The sequence below is a fragment of the Pleurodeles waltl genome, chromosome 11 (genome assembly GCF_031143425.1).
Source record: "Pleurodeles waltl isolate 20211129_DDA chromosome 11, aPleWal1.hap1.20221129, whole genome shotgun sequence".
Lineage (NCBI taxonomy): Eukaryota > Metazoa > Chordata > Amphibia > Caudata > Salamandridae > Pleurodeles > Pleurodeles waltl.
In genome coordinates, this window is record NC_090450.1 from 315,516,143 (window position 1) to 315,538,641 (window position 22,499).

Consider the following 22,499-nt stretch of genomic DNA (forward strand, 5'->3'; position numbering starts at 1 on the left):
TGCTGAACCATCTGTGAACCACACATGTTTTTTGTCATCTGCAGACAAGTCTGCGAACGGCTGGCCCCACCCTACGGGGGATTCACACACTGAAGGTACATCATGCAACGTTTCGGAATTCTCCACTGGAGCCTGCGCTACCTGCTCATGCAAATCGTGCCCTGTCCTGGACATACCATTTCCATTTTATAATGCTGGCTTCTTGCGCATGTCCAATTCTATGAGTTTTTGGGGAACTCATCACCCACTGCATGATGGGAATTTCAGGCCTTAAAATCACATTGTGTCCCAGTGTAATTTGCTCAGTATCAACCAGGGCCCAATAGCAGGCCAGCAGCTGCTTCTCAAAGGGAGTATACCGCTCTCCTGCCTCAGGTAACTTCTTTGTCCAAAATCCCAGGGGCACCCTCTTTCTTCCTTGTTTTTGCCATAAACTCCAATTGGCATTCTGCCCCTGGACTGTCACATTCAACTCAATGTCTCCCTCTCGAATCGGCCACAAATTCAAAGCATGCTGAATGGCGTCTTTCGCCAATTCAAACGCGCGCTGCTCCTGCTCTCCCCATTCAAACGCATTTTTCTTTCGTGTAACTTTGTACAATGGGGCCAAAATCTGAGACAAATGGGGTATATGTTGTCTCCAATACCCGAATAGTCCAATAAAACTCTGGGCTTCCTTCCGATTTCGCGGTACTGCGAATTCCTTAATCTTTTGTTTCACTTTTGGCAACACTTCTCTGTGTCCCTGATTCCACTGAATGCCCAAAAATTTCACGCTCTGAGACGGTCCCTGCACTTTCTCGGGGTTAATCTCCCACCCTTGATTCTGCAAATGTTCCACCACCCTGTCTAGCTGAATTTGCACCTGTTCTTGCGTCTCTCCCTGCATCATCACGTCATCTATATAGTGAGAAATTTGCACTCCAGGAACCACTGGTACTTCATCCAAATGCTCTGCCACCAGCCGGTGGCAGATAGTGGGGCTATGTAAATACCCCATGGGTAATCTACAGAAGGTGTACTGACGCCCCGCCCATTGGAATGCCAGCTGAGGCTGGCTCTCAGTAGCTATTGGTATCGTAAAGAAGACATTGGCAATGTCAATGGTTGCATACCAAGTCCCACTGTGTTTCTGTATGTTCTCAATCAAGGTAATGGTGTCTGGGACCGCTGCAGTCAGAGGAGGTGTATGTTTATTCAATTGGCGATAATCAATGCAAATCCTCCAACTGTTATCACTTTGACGAACAGGCCAGAGGGCATTATTCCACGCAGTGGTGATGGGAACTATTACCCCGGCCTCTAGTAAATCATGTATAGTCTGGCTAATCTCCTCATGTCCTCCCGGTATTCTGTACTGTTTCATTTGAATCACCTTAGTAGCTTGGGGAAGTGTTACCGGAGGAATCTTCAACAGCCCCACCCTTGCGGCGGCTATTGATATAAATCTTTTGGAACCAAATTGATAACATCCATCTTCCAAATGTAGGGTCATCCCTTTCAAAATGTCAATTCCAATAATGTATTCGGGAATGGGCACAATCAGGACAGTGTATTCTCTCTTTGGAAGTGCCCCTATTTTCATGGGAACCACTATCTGCACTGCCGGGGTTTCTTTTCCGCCTAATCCCGTAATGGTAAAGTACTGTCCCCTGAATTTTCTTGGATTGCCATGAATCAAAGTGGCCTCCGCTCCGGTGTCAACGAGGGCTCGAACTTTTTGAACATTTCCACGTTTCCAATAAATTTCTACTTTGACATGAGGTCTGTTATCTTTGCGAGCCCATCCCTGCACCGGAGTTTGGCCTGTTTCCTAATCTATTTTCACTCTGCGCACATCAGAGTCTGCCCAAGTCAAATCTGGATACAGTTTGCGGTAATTCTCAGGGAACTCCTCCTCCCTGTCTCTGCTTCGCAACCTCTCTGAGCTTACCAGCTCCCTCTCCCACTCTCTTCCTCGAGTTTTCCCAGAACCTGTCAGTTCCCGGTCTCTCTCCCTGCTCCGGGTTCCCTCTGCGCTTCGGTGCTCTTCCTCCCAATTTCCGTCCTCTGGGGATCTCTCTCTACTGTGGGGTTTTCTCCCTCTCTCTCCCTTTTCACCCTCACGCTCCTCCCCTCCTGCCTTTCTCTGGTTCACCACTTTGTTATCCTTCTTGTTCCCTTTCCTACTCCCCTCCTTTTTATCCAAACCGCGTTTGCGGTACATTTCCCACAGGTCCTTGGTGCTTATCCCATCGATTTCATTCCTGGTCACCCCATCTCGCATCAAGGCCTGAAACATGTCTCGCCTTGTCACCCTGTTGTTATCAGTACGATTCTCAGACCGTGAATTCCTCTCTGGCTTAGCCCATTCTCCTAAATCACTTAACTCACGCACCGCTTCTACCACCTGAGACAATGGGTTACCCGTCTGATTAATTAACAAAGTCATGATGACATGCTTATATGCAGGAGGAGCGGCCCTAATCAGCCGGTTTCGCACAGACACACTTAAAATTCCATTCATCAAATCATGGGCATTACCCATAAAGATAGCTGTTTTCATCCCTTCTTCCTTCAATCTCTGTACTGCATCTCTCAAAGTATACCAAGGTTTATCATTAGGCGGCCAGTCTGACTCTGTCGGATACTTCTGAGCACACCCTTGCGCAGCTAGCTCTAACAAATTGGTCATGGGACCATTCCCTGGATAGGTTCTAAACTCATTTTGAATAACCGGGTCTGTACTTAACATACAAAGCCTCGGGGCGTCGCCGTGATCCAATTGGACCCCCTGGCCCCCCATATCGTGCACCCGCACCAACCACGTAAGCAATGTTTCCCCAGACCTCTGTCGAAATCTGTCTATCACATCACTTAGTTCTTGCTGTGTATAATCCTCCAGGGCATCCAACATCACCCCTCCAGGATTAGCTGGGCTATGCTGTAACTTTCGCCGATATATGGGCTGCGCACGGACAACATTCCTGCGCTCTGTCTTCTCCTGTCTAACATCTTGGCAGTCATCGCCCCCGGACCCATCGTAAAAATCAGATGTATCCCAGATGTTTCCATCCCAAAATTCAGGGTCAAAGGCTAATCCTGCCTGAGAGATAGCTAAATGCACCTTCTTTTTATTAACTTTCCCTCTTCGTTTCTTGTGTTTATATTTAGCTACGCTAACAGCCGTTCTCTCTGCAACCAGTTGGTACATTTCCAACTTATCACTTAATAATTTATTTTGACAAGCTAGCATGGTAGAGGAATTTCGGGCTTCTACTAACTCCTTCTCCAGCTGCTCGTGGTCTTTTTGTAACTGTAAACATTTTTCATACAACTTTCGGTACGCAGAAAGCAAGATCCAGCCTCGCCTCCCCAACGCACAAACCTCCCTTCCCTTGTCAATTGAAACTTTCCGTAAACATATAAGAAGATCTTCAGGTTCCACATTTAACATACACGCATTCCAATTTTCACACAAACCAGCACAACGTGACCATTCCTGAGCTAAAAGTTTATATGGAGCAGTTTCCCACCCCGGTATTTCCATGTCTGGATTTGCTACATGAGAACCTGCTTTTGAGCTCGCTTTAATCTTATTAAGCATTATCCCTTTTTTTTTTTCGAATCCTGCAAACGACTACGCCAATTTGTGCTGCTTTACTCTTCAGAATATCAAAGCTATGCACTTCAGGATATTTTAAGGCACAATGTAAAGCAATCACTCTCAAACACCTTCGTAAGTAGAATAATCAAGTTTATTTAAGGGGCAAGTTCTCAGCTAGCAAAACTAAACCACACTAATATATATATATATACATTAGGAGAATAACATGAGAATAATGATAAAGATATAAGCACTCTGTGAAGAATTGCAAGAGTAAGTGCATATAATACAAGCACACACAATATACCTCAATGCTCAATAGCATGAAAATGACTGCAAGAATAAGTGCATATTACGCGTGCACACACAATATACTTCAATGCTCAATAGCATGAAAATGACTGCAAGAATAAGTACATGTTACGCGCGCACACACAATACACTTAATAAATTGAAAAGCTTCACCGAAAAGAGCGTCTGCATCCCTCCGCCGTACACAAAGCTGGGGAACCCAAATCAGCTGGCACAGGGAGCCTCTGTTCGGGACAATCAGTCCTCCTGGCGTTGCGTCCAACCCAGAAGAGAGTTCCTAAACCAGCCCATCCAGGCCCCCAACTTTTATAGTATTTACTAACGCCCAGGAGTCTTTTCTAGAAAAAGACCCCCTCCTTTACAAATTGTGCAATCGGCGTACCTTGTTCACCCTTCGAGACGTCTCCTCAGAACGGGCCAAGTTCCCAGGAGAGGACTCCAAGGTGAAGCTTGCATTCCTCCTTGTGTACAGGCGCATCCCCCTGTTGTTCTAACTGATAGCTCGTGGAATGTAAATAGCGCCCTTCGTACCAGGCAGATGGAGCGAAGTTGAGCAGAAAAACACCCCACCCTTCAGCTTGCCGAAGCTTGTGGAAAAACACAGAACAGTGCCTTACGCACCGAACCAGACTCGACAAAATGGAGTCGTGAACCAAAATGGAAGCGAAGGCCAATGAAAGCAGAGGCCAATGGTCCACACTCTGCACCACTGTTTACCTTGCACGTAGTGCTGCCGCATGCACGTAGTGTATGTAGCAATACAGTGGTTTTCCTTTCCTCCCCTCCAGAGTCTGGGTTTCGAATTGAGGTTTAGACCCACCGACGAAAGATACATATTATTTGATCTGCAGTGTTCTTTTACATTCTAGCACTTAGAACGGTGTACTTACACTATTTAGAGTTTAGTGTTAACAATATTTTATGATTATAGTTTCACATATTGGTTTCAGGTTTACTATACTCCAGATAGTTTTTTGTTTTTTTTTCCTTCAGTAAGTTCTCATTATCACATTACCATATATTTTATCGACTTCCTTTTCCCTTTTTTAGCATTTTGACTCTGTTTCACACAGTACAAATATACTCTAACATTTTTAGTCATCATCATGACAACAAGTCCTATGCAAATTGTCTCTCTCAATGTCAATGGCTTTACTAATTACATTAAAAGGAAGAAAATTCTTTCCTATTTAGCCTCCAAACATACTGATATTGCTCTCATCCAGGAGACTCATCTATCTGATATAGAATCAGAAAAATTAAAACGAGATTGGGTAGGCCAGATACTTTACAGCTGCAAATCCCCTTCTCACATATCAGGAGATGCTACATCCCACACTACTACTAGGAAAAGTGGTGTAGCCATTCTAATACGGAAAACACTACAATGCCAAATACTTCAGTCATGGTCAGATGAGGATGGTAGATTTGTTTTAGCGAAGCTTAAAGTTGGTAACAATATATTAGGAGTGGGTTCCATATATGCCCCTGTTGGGACTAAAGCCCCCTTTTTCCTTCATCTAAATAGAATTCTAACAGAAATGGGAATTTCCAGAATAGTTTTGGGAGGCGACTGGAATCTTGAGATGTGATCTTAGACAGGACAGGTCCCCTGGAAACAACTCATGGTAAAGATAGAGCCATACTGGGAGACATCAGAGAAGATCATGGTTTGATTGATATCTGGCGTTTACTACATCCATCAGATAAAGGGTTTACATATTACTCGACAGTACATGATTCCCATTCTAGAATAGATTACTTCCTTATTTCACATTCTATTACACCACAAGTACTAGATTGTGATATTTTAGAAATTGCACTGTCGGATCACGCTCCTATCAGTCTCCAGCTTGATTTGGGTCTGAAACGCCCTTGTAGGAAACCATGGCGATTAAACATATCGCGCTACAAACTACCAGCAGAAAAGTCACAATTACAATCACATTTGACTACTTATATGAAAGATAACAAAGGATCAGTTTCTTCTCCACAAATCTTATGGGCAGCCGCAAAAGCCACTATTAGGGGGCAAATTATGAGGGATTCTGCCATACCAAATAAACGTAGAATAGAACAACAGGCCATTTTGGAAAATGATATCAAAACACTGACACATACTCATTTTAGTAATCCAACTGAAGCTTCCAGATGCAGATTGGAAAAAGCGAAGATGGAACTTAATACACTATGGGGGTGATTCTGACCCCGGCGGTCTTAGACCGCCGGGGCCAGGGTCGGCGGGAGCACCGCCGACAGGCCGGCGGTGCCCCGCAGGGCATTCTGACCGCGGCGCTTTGGCCGCGGTCAGTGCAGGAAAACCGGCGGTCTCCCGCCGGTTTTCCGCTGCCCCTAAGAATCCTCCAAGGCGGCGCAGCTCGCTGCGCCGCCTTGGGGATTCTGACACCCCCTACCGCCATCCTGTTCCTGGCGGTTCGCCCGCCAGGAACAGGATGGCGGTAGGGGGTGTCACGGGGCCCCTGGGGGCCCCTGCAGTGCCCATGCCAATGGCATGGGCACTGCAGGGGCCCCCGTAAGAGGGCCCCGCTTGTATTTCACTGTCTGCATTGCAGACAGTGAAATACGCGACGGGTGCAGTAGCACCCGTCGCACCTTCCCACTCCACCGGCTCGATTACGAGCCAGCTTCATGGTGGGAAGGTCGTTTTCCCCTGGGCTGGCGGGCGGCCTTTTGAAGGCCGCCCGCCAGCCCAGGGGAAAACTCAAAATACCCGCCGCGGTCTTCCGACCGCGGTACGGTATTTTGGCGGCTCCCGCCGGGCGCGCGGTGACCGCGCCCGGCGGGAGTCAGAATGACCCCCTATATACTTCCAAAGCAGAATATAAGCTATATAGACTTAAGGCTCGCAATTATGAACAAGGAGAAAAAGCAGGCCATTTACTAGCGCCACGATTAAAACAGCGAGAAGCTATGACAGCTATTCCAGCTATATATAACCCTGAGGGTAAACTAATAACTGAGACTCAAGCAATAGCTAATACGTTTGCAGATTATTATACCAAGTTATATAGTTCAGAAGTTGATGATGAACTCCTCAAAGAACAGGAATTCTTTGATAAAATAACACTACCCTGTCTCAATGAACAGGACCGGCTCATACTGACTGGCGAAATAACAAAGGATGAAATTGCGCAAGCAATCTCCAGTCTCCCATACAATAAAGCACGGGGAGAAGATGGTTTTCCTGGGGAATTTTACCGTTGGGTAAAACCAGAAGCAATAGATGCCCTTTATGAGGTTTATAAAGAAGCAGAGGAAACTGGCAGTCTCTTCTCACTCTCAAATAAAGCTATCATAACTGTCATTCCCAAACCTGAGAAAGATCCATTATACTGCAGTAACTATCGTCCGATATCCCTTCTGAATACAGATTCAAAGCTATTACCCACCATTCTTGCCAAAAGACTCAAACAAGTTATCTCTAAACTCATACATAATTCTCAAGTTGGATTCATGCCAGGCAGAAACTCTCGTAGCCATCTCCGCACTTTGGCTCACATACTTTGGTTTTCTAAGGATGCTGGAGAAGACAGAGTAGCATTATCCTTAGATGCTGAAAAGGCCTTTGACCGAATTTGATGGAGTTATATGTTCCGTACATTGCATAGGTTGGGATTAGGTGATGATTTTATCTCTAAGGTTAAATGGTTATACAAGACACCATCTGCACAAGTGAATTGTGGGGGTTTCCTTTCAAAAACCTTGTTAGTGCAAAGAGGTACCCGCCAGGGTTGCCCTTTATCGCCCCTCTTATTTCTTCTTGCACTTGAACCACTGGCTGCAGCAATAAGACAGTGTTCACAAATAGCAGGCATTCCTACACCAGCAGGCATCTCAAAACTACTTCTATACGCGGATGACATATTACTCACACTTACAGATCTACCTACTTCACTCTCGGCACTCATGTCTACTATTTCTCACTTCTCAAACATTTCTGGATACAAAGTCAATTGGAATAAGAGTGAAGCTCTCCCATTGTCCCGGGGCACAACAAAAGCAGCTATCTTAGGCTACAATTTTCAATGGAAAGCGGATCGCCTGAAGTATCTAGGTATTTATATCAACACTGGTTTAGAACGTATGATTCAAGATAACTTAGATCCACTCATTGCTAAAACGAAGTCAGAATATGAAAAATGGTCCCATCTTAAGCTGTCCTTTTGGGGTAGAGTCCAGGCAGTGAAAATGATTATAGTGCCTCGTTTCACATATGTTTTAGGTATGTTACCTTTGACAGTTAAAATATCAATACTGCAAGACATTGACAAAGGTATTAAAACCTTTATTTGGGGATCTCTGAGACCTAGATTCAAAATCTCCAAACTGATTACTCACAGGCGATCTGGTGGCCTTAGTTTACCATGCATTGAACATTACTATACAGCCCTCCATTTATCTCAATTGGTTTATCTTTGGCCAATACAGGATGACCCCCCACTATAGGTTCTTATTGAAAAGCAATCTTTAAAGGTATCTTCAGGTTTGCAAATGTTTTATACTCATAAATCGCCTGCTTTACAAAGTTCTAAACCCTATTATTCAGTCTATGCTTAAGATTTGGATACACTCCCACAAACTCCTTAAGAGTAATCCGAGGCTACATAATAAGGCTCCCATATGGCATGACGCTGATATTCGAATAGGGAAACAGACAATTTCCTGGGATACATGGGAGAGAGCAGGTATTCTAATGCTGGATCATTTATTCACTTTAGAAGGCAAGCTTAAAACCTTTACGATGCTTCAGATAGAATTTCAACTCCCTAGCTCTCAAGAGGGGAAATACTTACAATTGAAACAAGCTCTACTTAGTAGACTAGGACCATTTCCGTGGATACCTGAGGATTCCCCAGTCGTACAATACTTAAAAACTTGGGGGAAATTGAAAGGAGCGGTCTCTGGATTTTATAATCTCATTGTGCATAAACTACATTCATCACCATTACTAGCACAACTCCACGTCAAATGGCAAGGATTACTTAATGTTGCGTACTCCAATGAGGACTGGACGGATGTTGTTATGAACATGGATAAAGGAATCAGAGAGGCAAGAATGAAATTTACTCTTTTCAAAATTCTTCATAATTGGTGCTGGTCACCACAAAAACTCAAGGCAGCAGGTTTACTACACCATTCTACCTGTTGGAGGTGTCCTCATGAGGACTGTGATATCCTACACATTTTATTTCGATGTCCAGTTTTGACGGAATACTGGTCGTATTGAGTGTGTTTGTTTAATTTGATGAAACACTAAGTGATCACAGAGTGCACTCAAAGAGAGAGCTTTTGTTTTTTGGAAATATTTGAAAGTGTTGAACGTATAAAATGAGAATTCTTGCTGCTATGTAATTATGATGGTTATAATTGACAGGAAACAAAATGGGTTTCCAGTTGGGTGATTATAACTGAATTGGAAGAGTTTTAAGTAAAGTGACAAACCTTCAGATTCCGCAGGGTGCTTTACACCACTGCAAAAGAGGAACTGTTCTTTGTTGGTTACAATAGCTCTGGTCTGCTCATATGTTCCTTATCTAAGAATAAGAGCAATACTGTAAGAAAAGCTTTGTATGAAATAGAGTGGTTAATGTACCAATGTACCTTTCCTGTCATTTGTCAGATTTTCATTATTTATGACCATTTGACATGCCTTGTTTTATACCTGTATCCAGTCTTGTGCATTTGCTTGGAATCAGAAGTCTGCCTCTGAAAAGGTAAAGGTTAGTAAGCACTCTACAATTCTAACTTAGGACCTGATTTTAGTGTACAGCAACAACAACAAGGTGATGCTTGAATTAATCTGAGCTACTGGCAACCGCTTTTGGAGCATTCTACACCTCATTTTTCACCCACCACGCCACTCTAGACAATGGCCTGCCTTGTGCAAATTAGTACCGGCCCTGATATTCAAGGGAACATTTTGTCCTGAACTGCCAGACAAAGCCCCCTCCTAAAGGGTCCATAGCAACCCGGGGCTGGTTTAGACCTACTTAGGTTGTACCAGTGAAGAGTAGCTTAAGTCCTGTGGCACAGTGAGCATGGGACCAACATCTGAGATTACCGTAGCACTTAGGTTGTAAACTACCACAATAACCAGGTGATGGGTTAAATGCTTGAATTAATCTCAGCCACTGTCAATCACTCTCTGCCATAGTTTTTCACTGACCATGCAACTCTAGACAAAGGCCCATCTTCAGCAAATCAGTATCTACCCTGTACCTCATGGGAACAATCTGTCTTGGACTGCCAGATGAGGTCCCCTCCATACGGGAACGCAAGCCACTCCATACAAGTTTCGAACTTCTTAGGTCTTATCAGTGGAGTATAGCTCGTGTCCTGTGGCACACTGAGCACGAAACATGTGTTTGGGCATACCTGTTGCTCTTAGGGTGTGAGTAGGTCTAACCCGGTGTAGTTAGGCTGATTGTTAGTATATCACACACTTGTAATAAGGCATATACACCACACTTGTGATGACGTACCCATATGCCAAACTCTAAATCAGACCCTTCATTTTCATAAAGAACGTAAACGGTCATCTTTTTTGAAGCCAGGAATTCATTTGGCTCAATCAATAAAGTTATTGCACCTTCCCTTATACTAGTAAAAAACATAAGACTAGAAATGCTCCCTTGGAATATACCCAATAACTGAGACACAGGTAAACCTATATATAGCTCTTAATGAACTACTGCAATCTCATGTATTCCAGGACACTTTCCACTAACTAGACCACAAATACTTACGCATATCTCCTTCTGGGTAGTGGTTTTACTTAGAATTGCTCCGATTATTTACTCAGGGTGAAAATGTACAAATCAGAAACAATTGCCTCCACTTCATTAAGCAAGACACTATAATGTGTGAACTTAATGAGTCATCACTTTTATACCTATTTCATAATTATGAACTATGTCATTATTGGTTTAAAAGGCACATTGGGGCCCAACTTGAGTTGTTTACATGGCCATATTTCCTAGAAGCAACTTTGTTCCTCAATAATTTAACCTCCCATCTGCTGCATATGACAACTTATGTAAAGCTATGTGGATCTTTGCAAGTTAGTAAGTAGACAGATGTATTTCTATTTTATTTGTTAAAATGTTTAAAGCACAGCAAATGCCAAGGGTCCAGCATCATGGTACAGCACACAGATTTGAAAGGTAATTCACTTCACTACTGTTGCAAGTTAAACATTGACAATAGGAAACAAAACATGTATTGTTGTAGCAATGTTTAAAGAAGGGGAGAGCATGATAGAGAGGAAATAGTCTGGGGCACAGTTAGAGAATGAGAGAGCCACTGAGATATGCTTATAGAGAACAAAGGTGATTGTGGAATATTTTTGATTGGTAGGTAGGATTTTTTGTGGCAAACTGGAACTGAAATAGGGTCATACGGTGAATATTGAATCCAGGAGGCCTTTTTAGAGTTACTTGGGGCCTGATTTATACTTTTTGGTGCCAAACTGCACTAACGCAGGTTTGCACCAAAAAGTTTTGCACCGGCTTGCACCATTTTTTAGCACCAGCTAGGCACCATAGTTATGGAATGGTGCAAGCCGGTGCAAAGGGTAGGCTAGCGTAAAAACAATGACATTAGGCAGGTGAGAGTCAAAATAAATTACTCTAACCAGATTAGCGTCATTTTTGTACGCTAAGGGGCATATTTATACTCTGTTTGCACCGCATTAGTTAATTTTTTTTTTTTACTCTAATTCAGTGCAAAACTAACTCCATATTTATACTTTGGTGTTAGGCCCATCTAGTGCCAAATTTATGGAGTTAAAGTCATTTTTTTGAAGTGGAAACCTACCTTACCTTAATGAGATGCAAGGTAGGCGTTCCCGTGCAAAAAATGACTCTAAGGCATGGACCAAATGAAATGAGTTTAACAAGTGTAATATTCAAACAATCAGATAGGCCAAGATAAATTTAAATTATCACTAAATACAAATATTAACAGCATGTACACAAGTCCGTACACAGTCCCATTAAATGTCCGTGGACCATTGGTCCCAAAATGCATGGGCAAAGCCCACACATGACACCTGCCTCAAAAGGAGAGAACACTGCAGGGGCATCAGGTCTAAAAAACACAGGCACCTCAGGGGGAAGGGGAGGGGGGCACCTCAGGCGGATAATGCGACGACGCCAATGCTCCTCGAGGGGGCTCCATGCCCACTGCTTGGTCCTGGGGAGTGCAAAGCCACAGTCTCTCAAGTCTATCAAGTGGGTGGGTTGCCCACTGCATGGTCCTGGGGAGTACAAAGCTACAATCTCTCAAGTCTCTCAAGTGGGTGGGTTGCCCACTGCTTGGGCCTGGGGAGTGCAAAGCCACAGTCTCTCAAGTCTCTCAAGTGGGTGGCATTTTTTACTGGTTCTGGAGGGGGCTTTGTGCCCGGAGTGCTACATCCTGCTAAGGACGGGGTTAGTGGATGCTTTTCTCCACTGGTTCTGGAGGGGGCTTGGTGCCCAGAGTGCTTCATCCTGCTAAGGACTGGGTTAGTGGATGCTTTTCTCCACTGGTTCTGGAGGGGGCTTGGTGCCCAGAGTGCTTCATCCTGCTAAGGACTGGGTTAGTGGATGCTTTTCTCCACTGGTTCTGGAGGGTGCTTTGTGCCCAGAGTTCTTCATCATGCTAAGGACTGGGTTAGTGGATGCTTTTATCCGCTGGTTCTGGAGGGGGCTTTGCCCAGAGTGCTTCATCCAGCTAAGGACTGGGTTAGTGAATGCTTTTCTCCACTGGTTCTGGAGTGGGCGTGGTGGCCAATGATGCTGCACCAGGGGTGTGGCAGTTCCCATTCCCTCATCTGGGTGTCTGTGCCATGAGATTTTCTGGTAACAGGTAGCATGATGTTCCATGGAGGCAGAGCCACACTCCACCTTGCGATGACTTAGGCTGCAAACTGCTGGTGGTGCCAGTGCTGGTGGTGATGCCTCATGTAGTGTGTGCAGTGACCAATACGTCTCCTGCAGCATCAGATGGCTGCCCACTGTGGATGGTGCTGATGTCTGCTGCAGTGGCACTACCTGGGCACGTCGCGGGGCAGGTGGTGGTGGCTGCGGCGGTTTATGCGGCAGAGATGCTGCTTGTGGTGCTCGTGGTGCAGGTGTCTGTAGTAGTGGAGGGAGACACCAGGACATCTCCTGCAGCCTCGGAAGGCTGCCACTGGGGATGATGCTGGTGACTGTAGTTGTGGCAGCTACTGTGCAGGTGGCGGTGCAGGTGGCGGTCGTTGCGGCGGTGCTCACCGCGGTACAGGTTGCTGGGCTGTCTTGAGAAATGGGGGTCACCAGTCCCTCACCTGGAGGCTCCATGCCATGAGGTGACTTTCCTTTGCTCTTGTGTCCCTTCCCCACCTTGGAAGTCGCTGCTGGGACCTGGGCACTGTCCTCTTCGGTTCTGGATGAGGCCTTGCTGGGTGGGTGGTGCAGCTTTTCTCTTCTGCATGCTGGCTCCTTCTTTACCTTGGCAAGTGGCGGAATAGGGTGCTCCTTGGCCTCAGTAGGTAGCACACTGGCAACCATGATGGGTGCCCCCTTTGATCCTCCCAGACTTGCAGGGACCAGAGTGGATGACCATTTGGTGGGTGAGGTGCTGGTCTGGGCTCTAGATAACCTGGCCCTAGTGGAAGGACGGGGGAGGTGTAGGGAAGAGGTCAATGCTAGCCAGGAAAAGTGTTTTAGACACACTGGGACGGGAAGATGGTGGGGGTTTGGGAATGGAGGAAGAGGTAGTGGTTGTAGGAGGTGTATGTCTGCTGAGTTTGGGTGAAGGTGCATGGGTTGGAGGCTGTTGTGAGGTGGATGGCTGTTGAGTGGGTGTGTGCCGGCGTTTGTGTACTTTGGGAGGAGGGCTCACAGACACACTGGGAGAGGACACAGAGGACGTGTGAATGGTAGTGGGGGTGGTGATTGCACATGAGCGGTGTGTAGTGATGGGCGTGCTGGTGATGGAGGTAGTGGCTGAGGATGTAGTGCATGCAGGTGTGAGTGGAGACAAGACTGGTTGGAGGTGGAGGACGTGGAGGAGGGGGACAAAGTGGAGGCAGTGGATGTTGGTGTGTCTGCATGGGGGTGGTGCTTATGTGAGTGACTGTGAGATGTGTTGTGCTTATGTTTGCCTGAGCCACTTTTGTGTGTTGATGTGTGTGCATGTTGGTGCTTGGGATAGGCTGAAGTAGAGGGGATTGGTTCTGGGTAGCGGATGTTGGAGGGGGGAAGGCTGGACACAGGGACAATGGCTGCCATCAGTGCTGAGGCCACAGCTTGAAATGCTCTCTGTTGGGCTGCCACGCCAGAATGAATGCCCTCCAGGTATGCATTTGTTTGCTGCAAATGCCTCTCGACACCCAGGAAGGCATTCAAAATGGTTGACTGCCCAACAGTGAAGGATCTCAGGGGGTCAGTAGCCTCCTCACTGAGGGCAGGGCCTGAGGTGCCTGGGGTGAAGGAGATGCCCACCCTCCAGGGTGAGCGGGCATGGGAAACACGCTGAGGGGCTTCTGGGAGGGCGGTGCTGGTAGGGGGGGGTGGCGGCTGTACCTGTTGTTGCGGTGGGCACAAAGGTGCATGCCACTGCAAGGGAGCTCCCATCAGAGGAGGAGTCGCTGTGGCTGGTGTCCCCTCCTGTCCCCGTCGTGGAGCCCCCCTTGCCCTCGGTCCGACTGGTGCCTTCAGACTCACAGAGTCAGCTGAATGAGACTGTACACACCCCCTTGTGGCTGCTGTGATGCTAGGGAACATCAGGGGGGTCATGGTGCGACGGGCACCCCTTCCACATTGGGAGGCCATCCCTAGCTGGGCCTTCGCCATCTTCTAGCTCCAGCGGCGCAAGTCCTCCCATCTCTTGCGGCAGTGGGTGCTCTGTCTATAATAGACCACCAGGGTCCGTACTTCCTTGGCAATGGCACGCCAAATACCCTTCTTCTGGTGGGCGCTGACCTAGAAGAAAGGTAAAGTATGAAAGGAACTTACTCCCCCGTCGGGTTCCTCATACTCATTGGCCTCTAGTTCCCCCACATGCCCTGACACACATACACTCAACATCCTCACATGCAGGCCTCAGCCCCCCCAACATGTATCTTCCATCCACACCGCTCCATAAATGTCCCACGCATCATGCTCACAGTTCACTCACCTGTTTGTCTGGCGGACCATAGAGTAGCGTGTACTGGGGGAGGACCCCATCCACTAGTCTCTCCAACTCCTCCCAAGTGAAGCCAGGGGCCTTTTCCCCAGACACTCAAGCCATTGTCGCTTCCAGACTGAGGTTACAGCGGCACTTGCAGTGTAGGTCTTCTCCTGTTGAAGGTCAGGTATCAAGTGAGTGAAAAGAAAGAAAATGGCAGTCACGTCCGCGGCGGAGCGTACCGTCACCGCTGGCATACATTGTCATTGGCTTCTGGAACCCGTAGGGCCCAAAGATAACCAATGCTGAATTGTTCGGTGGTCTTCGACCGCTTACCGAGACGCTGCACAACGCCAGCGCAGTTACCTCATTGTCCCTTGTCCCTCCTTTCAGGTCAGGCAGCTGCCATTTCAGGGTGGCACATGGCAGGGCACCTAACTGCGTCACAGCACATTTGGGCACAAATACGGAAAGACAACGCCACACACTGATTTAATCACATTAGTGCAAAAACCCTTGTGCAACCTATGTGGTATGTGACTCTATGCTCACCATTTTCCTCCGTAGGGCACATCCGCAGGGGCAGATAATGAGATGGTGTCATCCTCCGGTGTACAGACCCCTGGTGGACCTGTCGACAATGGAAGACAGACACATCATTATCACCTACAGACTTGATCGTGCCACAATCCAAGAACTGTGTGTCGAATTGGAGCCAGACCTGATGTCAGCTATCTGCCATCCGACAGGTATCCCCCCTCTAGTGCAAGTCCTGTCAGTGCTCCATTTCCTGGCCAGTGGTTCCTTTCAAACAACAGTCGCCATGGCATCAGGGATGTCTCAGCCAATGTTCTCTAATGTGTTGTCCAGAGTGTTATCTGCCCTGCTGAAACACATGCGCAGCTACATCGTATTCCCCAAGGTAGAGGATTTGCCCACAGTGAAAGCTGACTTCTATGCCCTGGGATATATCCCTAACATCATTGGTGCCATTGATGGTACACATGAGGCATTTGTCCCCCCGCAGGAATGAACAGGTGTACAGAAATAGTAAAAGCTACCATTTAATGAATGTGCAGATGGTGTGTTTGACAGACCAGTACCTCTCCCAAGTGAATGCCAAGTATCCTGGCTCTGTTACAGGATGAATAGCAGAATCCCTTATGTGATGGGCCAACTCCAGAGGCACTGTGTGTGGCTAATAGGTGAACCCAAGGTCCCCACACGGTATGAATAGGTGTTGTGTATGTGGTAGTCCCTAAGGGTTGGTGTATGTCTAACAGATATCCCTCAACATTTACAGGTGACTCTGGTTACCCCAACCACTCATGGCTACTGACCCCAGTAAGGAATGCCAGCACAAGGGCAGAGGAACTTACAATGAGGCACATGGGCGAACTAGGAGGATTATTGAGCTGACTTTCGGCCTCCTGAAGGCCAGATTCCGGTGCCTCCATCTAACAGGTGGCTCCCTATACTACTCACCCAAGAAGGTGTGCCAGATCATCGTGGCATGCTGTATGTTGCCCAACCTGGCTTTGAGATGCCAAGTGCCTTTTCTGCTGGATGGGCCTGATGTTGGTCTTGTGGCAGCTGTTGAGCCTGTGGACAGTAAGGAAGAGGAAGCAGAGGAAGAAGATATTGACAACCGAAACAACATCATCATGCAGTACTTCCAGTGACACACAGGTAAGAGACTGGCACTGCTCATCTCATATCTGACTGCTGTAAGACATTGTATAAGTCTGCCTTTTTACCTCTGTGCATGGACCCTGACAGTTCACTTTAGCTTTCCTTTTCACAGATCTCGATACCACATTCTGCCTTCTGCTATGTTTACTGCTGCCCAACAACTGTCATACTTTGGTATGTGCAAATGAACATTTACATTGATATTTGTCTAAGAGGTTGTAATAATACAGTTGTGAAAGTACAGACTGACTCTAGATTGTTTTGTGATTCAAGGGTGTTTATTTAAGTGCTAATAAGTAAAGGGGGATGTGCAATGGGCTGGAGTGATGGTGGAGGAATATCCATGGTAGAGTCCAGTCTCTTTGTATCACAGGTGCATTGTCCAATGGGGCATAGGAAGTGGAGCAATGTCAGTTCAAGGTGCACAGGGTGACATAGTGGGACAGAAGGGTGACAATCAGTAGACTCTTATTTCCTGGCGGGGGTCTTGGCAATGTTCTCTGTCTTGTGCCTGGATCGCAGGGACTGTTTGTGGGGTGGTTCTCCTTCTGCAGGGTTGGGGTGGTGGTGGCCTGTTGTTCCTATGGCAGGACCTCCTGCCCACTAGCGCCGGCAGACGGGTAAGGCTGTTCATCGTTCTGGCTGATGTCAGGGGCCCGGTGGTATGCCACTGTCTCCCTCATGGTGTTGGCCATGTCTGCCAGCACCCCTGCAATGGTGACCAGGGTGGTGTTAATGGACTTCAAGTCCTCCCTGATCCCCAGGTACTGTTCCTCCTGCAGCCGCTGGGTCTCCTGTAACTTGGCCAGTACCGTGACCATGGTCTCCTGGGAATGGTGGTATGGTCCCATGATGTTTGAGAGTGCCTTGTGGAGAGTGGGTTCCCTGGGCCTGTCCTCCCACTTTCGCACAGCAATCCTCCCAGTTTCCCTGTTGTCCTGTGCCTCTGTCCCCTGAACAGTGTGCCCAATGCCACTGACCCCAGGTCCCTGATCGTTCTGTGTTAGTGGGTTTGCCTGGGGTCCCTGTAGTGGTAAACACACTGCTGATTGACGTGTCCTGGGGACAGTGGCATGGGCCCGCTGGGTGGGTGCTGTGGTGGTGTTTCCTGAGGGGGGAGGTTCTGTGGTGGGTTGGGACTGTGGCAGGGGAACTGACTGTCCAGAGGTCCCTGATGGGCCGGGCTGGTCATCTTGCTCCAGGCGTGCAGAGCTGCTGTCGTCACTGTGGGCCTCTTCTGTGGTGGGACGGGATATGGTTAGCACCGCCTGTCCGGTAACGTTGTGTAGGGGTCCTGTTGGGGTGTAAATGCATTGTTATTGTATCTGTGTGTGCCATCTTGTGCAATGGGTGTATTTCCCTCTACTAGTGTGCTTGCATTATCGCCTTGGCCCTTGGGTGAGTGGCGATTGTGTGCCCTGGGTGAGTCTCTCCCTTGGACATGCTGTGGTGATGGGTGTCCATGCATTGTTGTCACATGCAGTGCTTGATATTGGGATGTGTGGGTTGTGATAGTGGGGTATCTGTGAGGTGTTGGGGTGGTGGGTGTGAGGGTAGGGGTAGAAGTTTGTGATGGCATGCAGGTAGGGTGGGGGACATAGTAGTAAAGATATGACTTACCAGAGTCCAGTCCTCCTGCTAGTCCTGCGAGGCCCTCATGATGCATGATCGCCAAGACTTGCTCCTCCCATGTTGTTAGTTGTGGGGGAGGAGGTGGGGGTCCACCGCCAGTCCTCTGTACGGCTACCTGGTGTCTGGATTCCACGGAACATATCTTCCCCCGTAGGTTGTTCTACCTCTTCCTGATGTCATCCCGTGTTCTTGGATGCTGTCCCAGTGCATTGACCCTGTCGACCATTCTCCGCCATAGCTCCATCTTCCTTGCAATGGATGTCTGCTGCACCTGTGATCCGAATAGCTGTGGCTCTACCCGGATGATTTCCTCCACCATGACCCTGAACTCCTCCTCAGAAAACCTGGGGTGTCTTTGAGGTGCCATGATGTGGTGTGGGTGATGTGTGAGGTGATGGTTGATGTGATGTGTGGGGTGATGAGTTGGAGTGTGTTCTTTGAGGTGCGTAGATGGTGTATGATTGATGGTATTGTGTGCCTCTGGATGCTGTTGTTGTTGTAGCATTTCTGTCTCTGCTTCTTCCAAAAATGTAATTGTAAGGGGTTGTGGGTAATGTGGGTGTGTGTTGTATAGTGGTGTGTGGGTGTATCAGGTGTGTGTATTTTTGAATTGTCCAATGTGGTTGTGTTTTGTAAATGTGTGTGTATTTTAAGCGCGGCGGTGTGTACCGCCAATGGATTACCGCGTTTGGAAGACCACCGCGTTGATTCGTGGGTCCTGATAGTGTGGGCGTATTCTTGTTGGCGTGACGGTGTGGGTTTTGGTACCACCAGTTTATCACTGACCTTTGGTGTGGTGGACTTGTGTGGGTGTCTGTATTGTGGAGGATTTCTAAGTGTGGGTCATAATACCCGTATCGGATTTCCACCACGGACCTCGTATGTTGGTGGCTGTCTGCACAGCGGTCAGCAGACTTTACCGCCAGGGTTGTAATGAGGGCCTATATGTGCTCCTAGGCCCAGTATTTATTTTGCTTGAAATATTCTACCAAAAATGCTCAATCCCAGTCAACAATGAAAGTCGTGAGTCACATTTGAAATGCTACTTTGGATGACATATTGTGTACAGAGAAGCAAAGTTCAAGCTTCATCAGTAGGGTGCTGATGAACCAGCAGGAAAGCCTACTGAACAGAATTTTTGGCAAATTGCTGGATTCCATGTTACAATTTATTTTTCAATTTGTCAATTCTGGTTTATTTGTTTGCACCACCACATATCTTCACCTCTGCATCACAGACTTCTCCTGATGTCATCCTCATCCAAACCTGAATATTGTCAACATATGAAAAAAGGGTGTTCATTTATTAGTAACCAGAGTGTGGCTAGATGTAATTTAATCTAGAATTTGTTGCAGAGTAAAGTCACTCTGGAATCAAGGTGCACAGCTCGAAGCACATCATCCAATGTGGCTGGTTCAAATCTGTATTATGTAGTTTTGGTTGAGCATCTCCCAATTCCTTGTGCAAGCTTTCTTTGGGGAAGTTTTCAAGTTAACAAGAAATTATTAGTTATCAATAATCACTGGTTTGACCAACATGAACAAAGAGTATTTGAAGTATGTCAAAGAGTATTTGAAGAGTATAATGTTCTTTAGCAAAATGGGGCAGTCAGAACAAAGACGTGTTGACCAACTCCTTGACCAACTCCACTAGCTTACTGCAGCCACCACAGGATTCTGCGTGACACCACCAAACTCCATCAGCAGTCTTGTGTCAGAGCAATTGTTAAAATTGCAAAGATTTATGGAAAAGTGCTGGCATTAGAATATGAAGGCCTACCTAAAACTGGTAATCTTGGACCTTAATGGGTATTACAACTGTTGACCACCTATTCAGTGCTAAATGGATCAAACCCTTCACATACTTGCAAATCAAAATTGACATAACGCAAAATCAATCCTAGTACTATATGCAATTTTCAGATTGTCTATAGATTCCAATAGGCCCGTCAAATCCAACTCCCATGATGTGACCAACCATGGGGCTTTTACTGAGGCCTGCGATCAGGTTTATATAAGGCTATCTGTAGGTCTTCTGTAACAGTATTATCACTGAATAACATTCTGTCCTTACAGCAACATTCACTTTCACATTTTGGTCTGGATATTTCTAATGATTATATCAAAGATGAATGGGATGCTTTATTTAATATGCATGACAATTAAAATATTTCAAATTTTCAAACAACTGGTACTGGACCCCATAAAGACTTCGTTGGTCAGGCCCAACAGAGATGCTGGCTGCTGGAGATACAATCATAAATGGTGAAAACTATGTTCATGCCCAAATCTCAACACATACTGGCCAGACTTTTAGCAAATTGTGAATGAAATAATTAGTTTCAAAATTACCCCTTTGCTTAACTTGACCATTTTCCATGACCCTCAGACATACTGAAGGAGATGACTAGTGACTAGGGGTAGCCATAATGTTTATTCTCTGCCACTGGAAAACCTGACATACAGCCACCTGGATTTCCAAAATGTTATGAATAGACATGTATGAGAGGACATATGTACAGAGTCCAGGATCAGATAGACAACTTTGAAATTACTTGGGGGCTCATGATAAATAATAATAGTCAGACTCTTGCTGAAGCAGCACATTCTTCTTTACGCCTCATTGATATTACCAATTATCTTTCAAGTCCAGAGTACACAGACACACAGCTGAGTTTCCCTTCTCATTTACCACTATCCTACAATTCTATAATTTACCTCTGGAGTAGGGTTGACACCGTCACAGTGACAGCCAGTATGAGATTCCTATCACTGAGCTCACTTAGAAAGATAAATCTTCACACTAGCTCATCTTCTGGTGTTTCTCCGATCCCAAGTCAGGACAACCCAACTAAAACTTTAAATGGGCACTGCATCCATTTATCTCATAGATTTAATTGGAAAAATATTTAAGATTATAGAGGTTGCATCACAGAGCACTGGATACTCTCACATGATTTCCTGATCCCAATTGAGGAATCAACATATACCCTGCCATGAATTCATTGTCTTCCTCCCTTCAATGTCTCTCTTTTACTAACACATTCTCTCACTCTTTCTGATCCCTATGTGAGTACCAGGGCATATCCAGTGCCCTCACTGTGTTTCACCTTCTTCTCCTCACACTATGAATCTCTCCTCTTCTCCTCTAGTGTTTTAATGGACCCAACACAAAATTCTGGATCTTTGTCAATTGCAAGAGGGTAAATCAAGAAAAGTGCACAGGGTGAATCCCACCTGTGAAATATTATATCTGAGACAGGCAATTGTTTTGTGCCCTGACCGTTCATTACCAACAGGACCTTAAGGAGCCATCTAATTCACTCTGATGACTACCATACCCTCTGCTGACACCGAAACAGATTGGTGGAGGGTCTTTTGTGTTTATCAATTTTCAATATCTTCATGTATGCGTGGGCTTATTATATGTGTATTACAATATCAACACATTATTGTTTACACAAAAATAGGTTGTAAAGATCCAAAATGGAGTAAGGCCCTTCCACTCCATTCTTTCTTCTAAGAAAGATGAAGTAACCAAATATTTTACCCGCCTGTCTCGGGGCAAGTACCGCTTCATACCACATAAAAGGAGGAGCCTCCCTATCATCTGCAGACTTTTCTTAGGAAGCTGACTGAGAAGAAATTAGCTTGGATAGTTAAGGCCATAACAACAGTAGACCACAGTAATTCTCACCACTGAGAATACGGTGTGTCTTTAGATATCTGGTGTAGGAGGCTGGCCTGGTTTGTAGTGGGTACCTTAGGTATTTACACCTTATACCAGGTCCAGTTATCCTTTATTAGTGAAACGTAGCAGTGTTGTAGCAGCTTAGGCTGATAGAGGTTGATATAGCAGAGCAGCTTAGGCTGAACTAGGAGACATGCAAAGCTCCTGCAATACCACTCATAGTTACACAGTACTTATACACAAGTAAAGACAATACTCAGGCCCTCATTACAACCCTGGTGGTCAAGGACCACCAGGGCTGTTTCGTCGGAAGCACCGCCAACATGCTGGCGGTGCTTCCCATGGAATTACGACCGCGGCGGAAACGCCGCGGGGTCGCACCACCGGGACTGGCGGTTTCTCGTCACTTTGGTCCCGGCGGTTTCCCGCCACT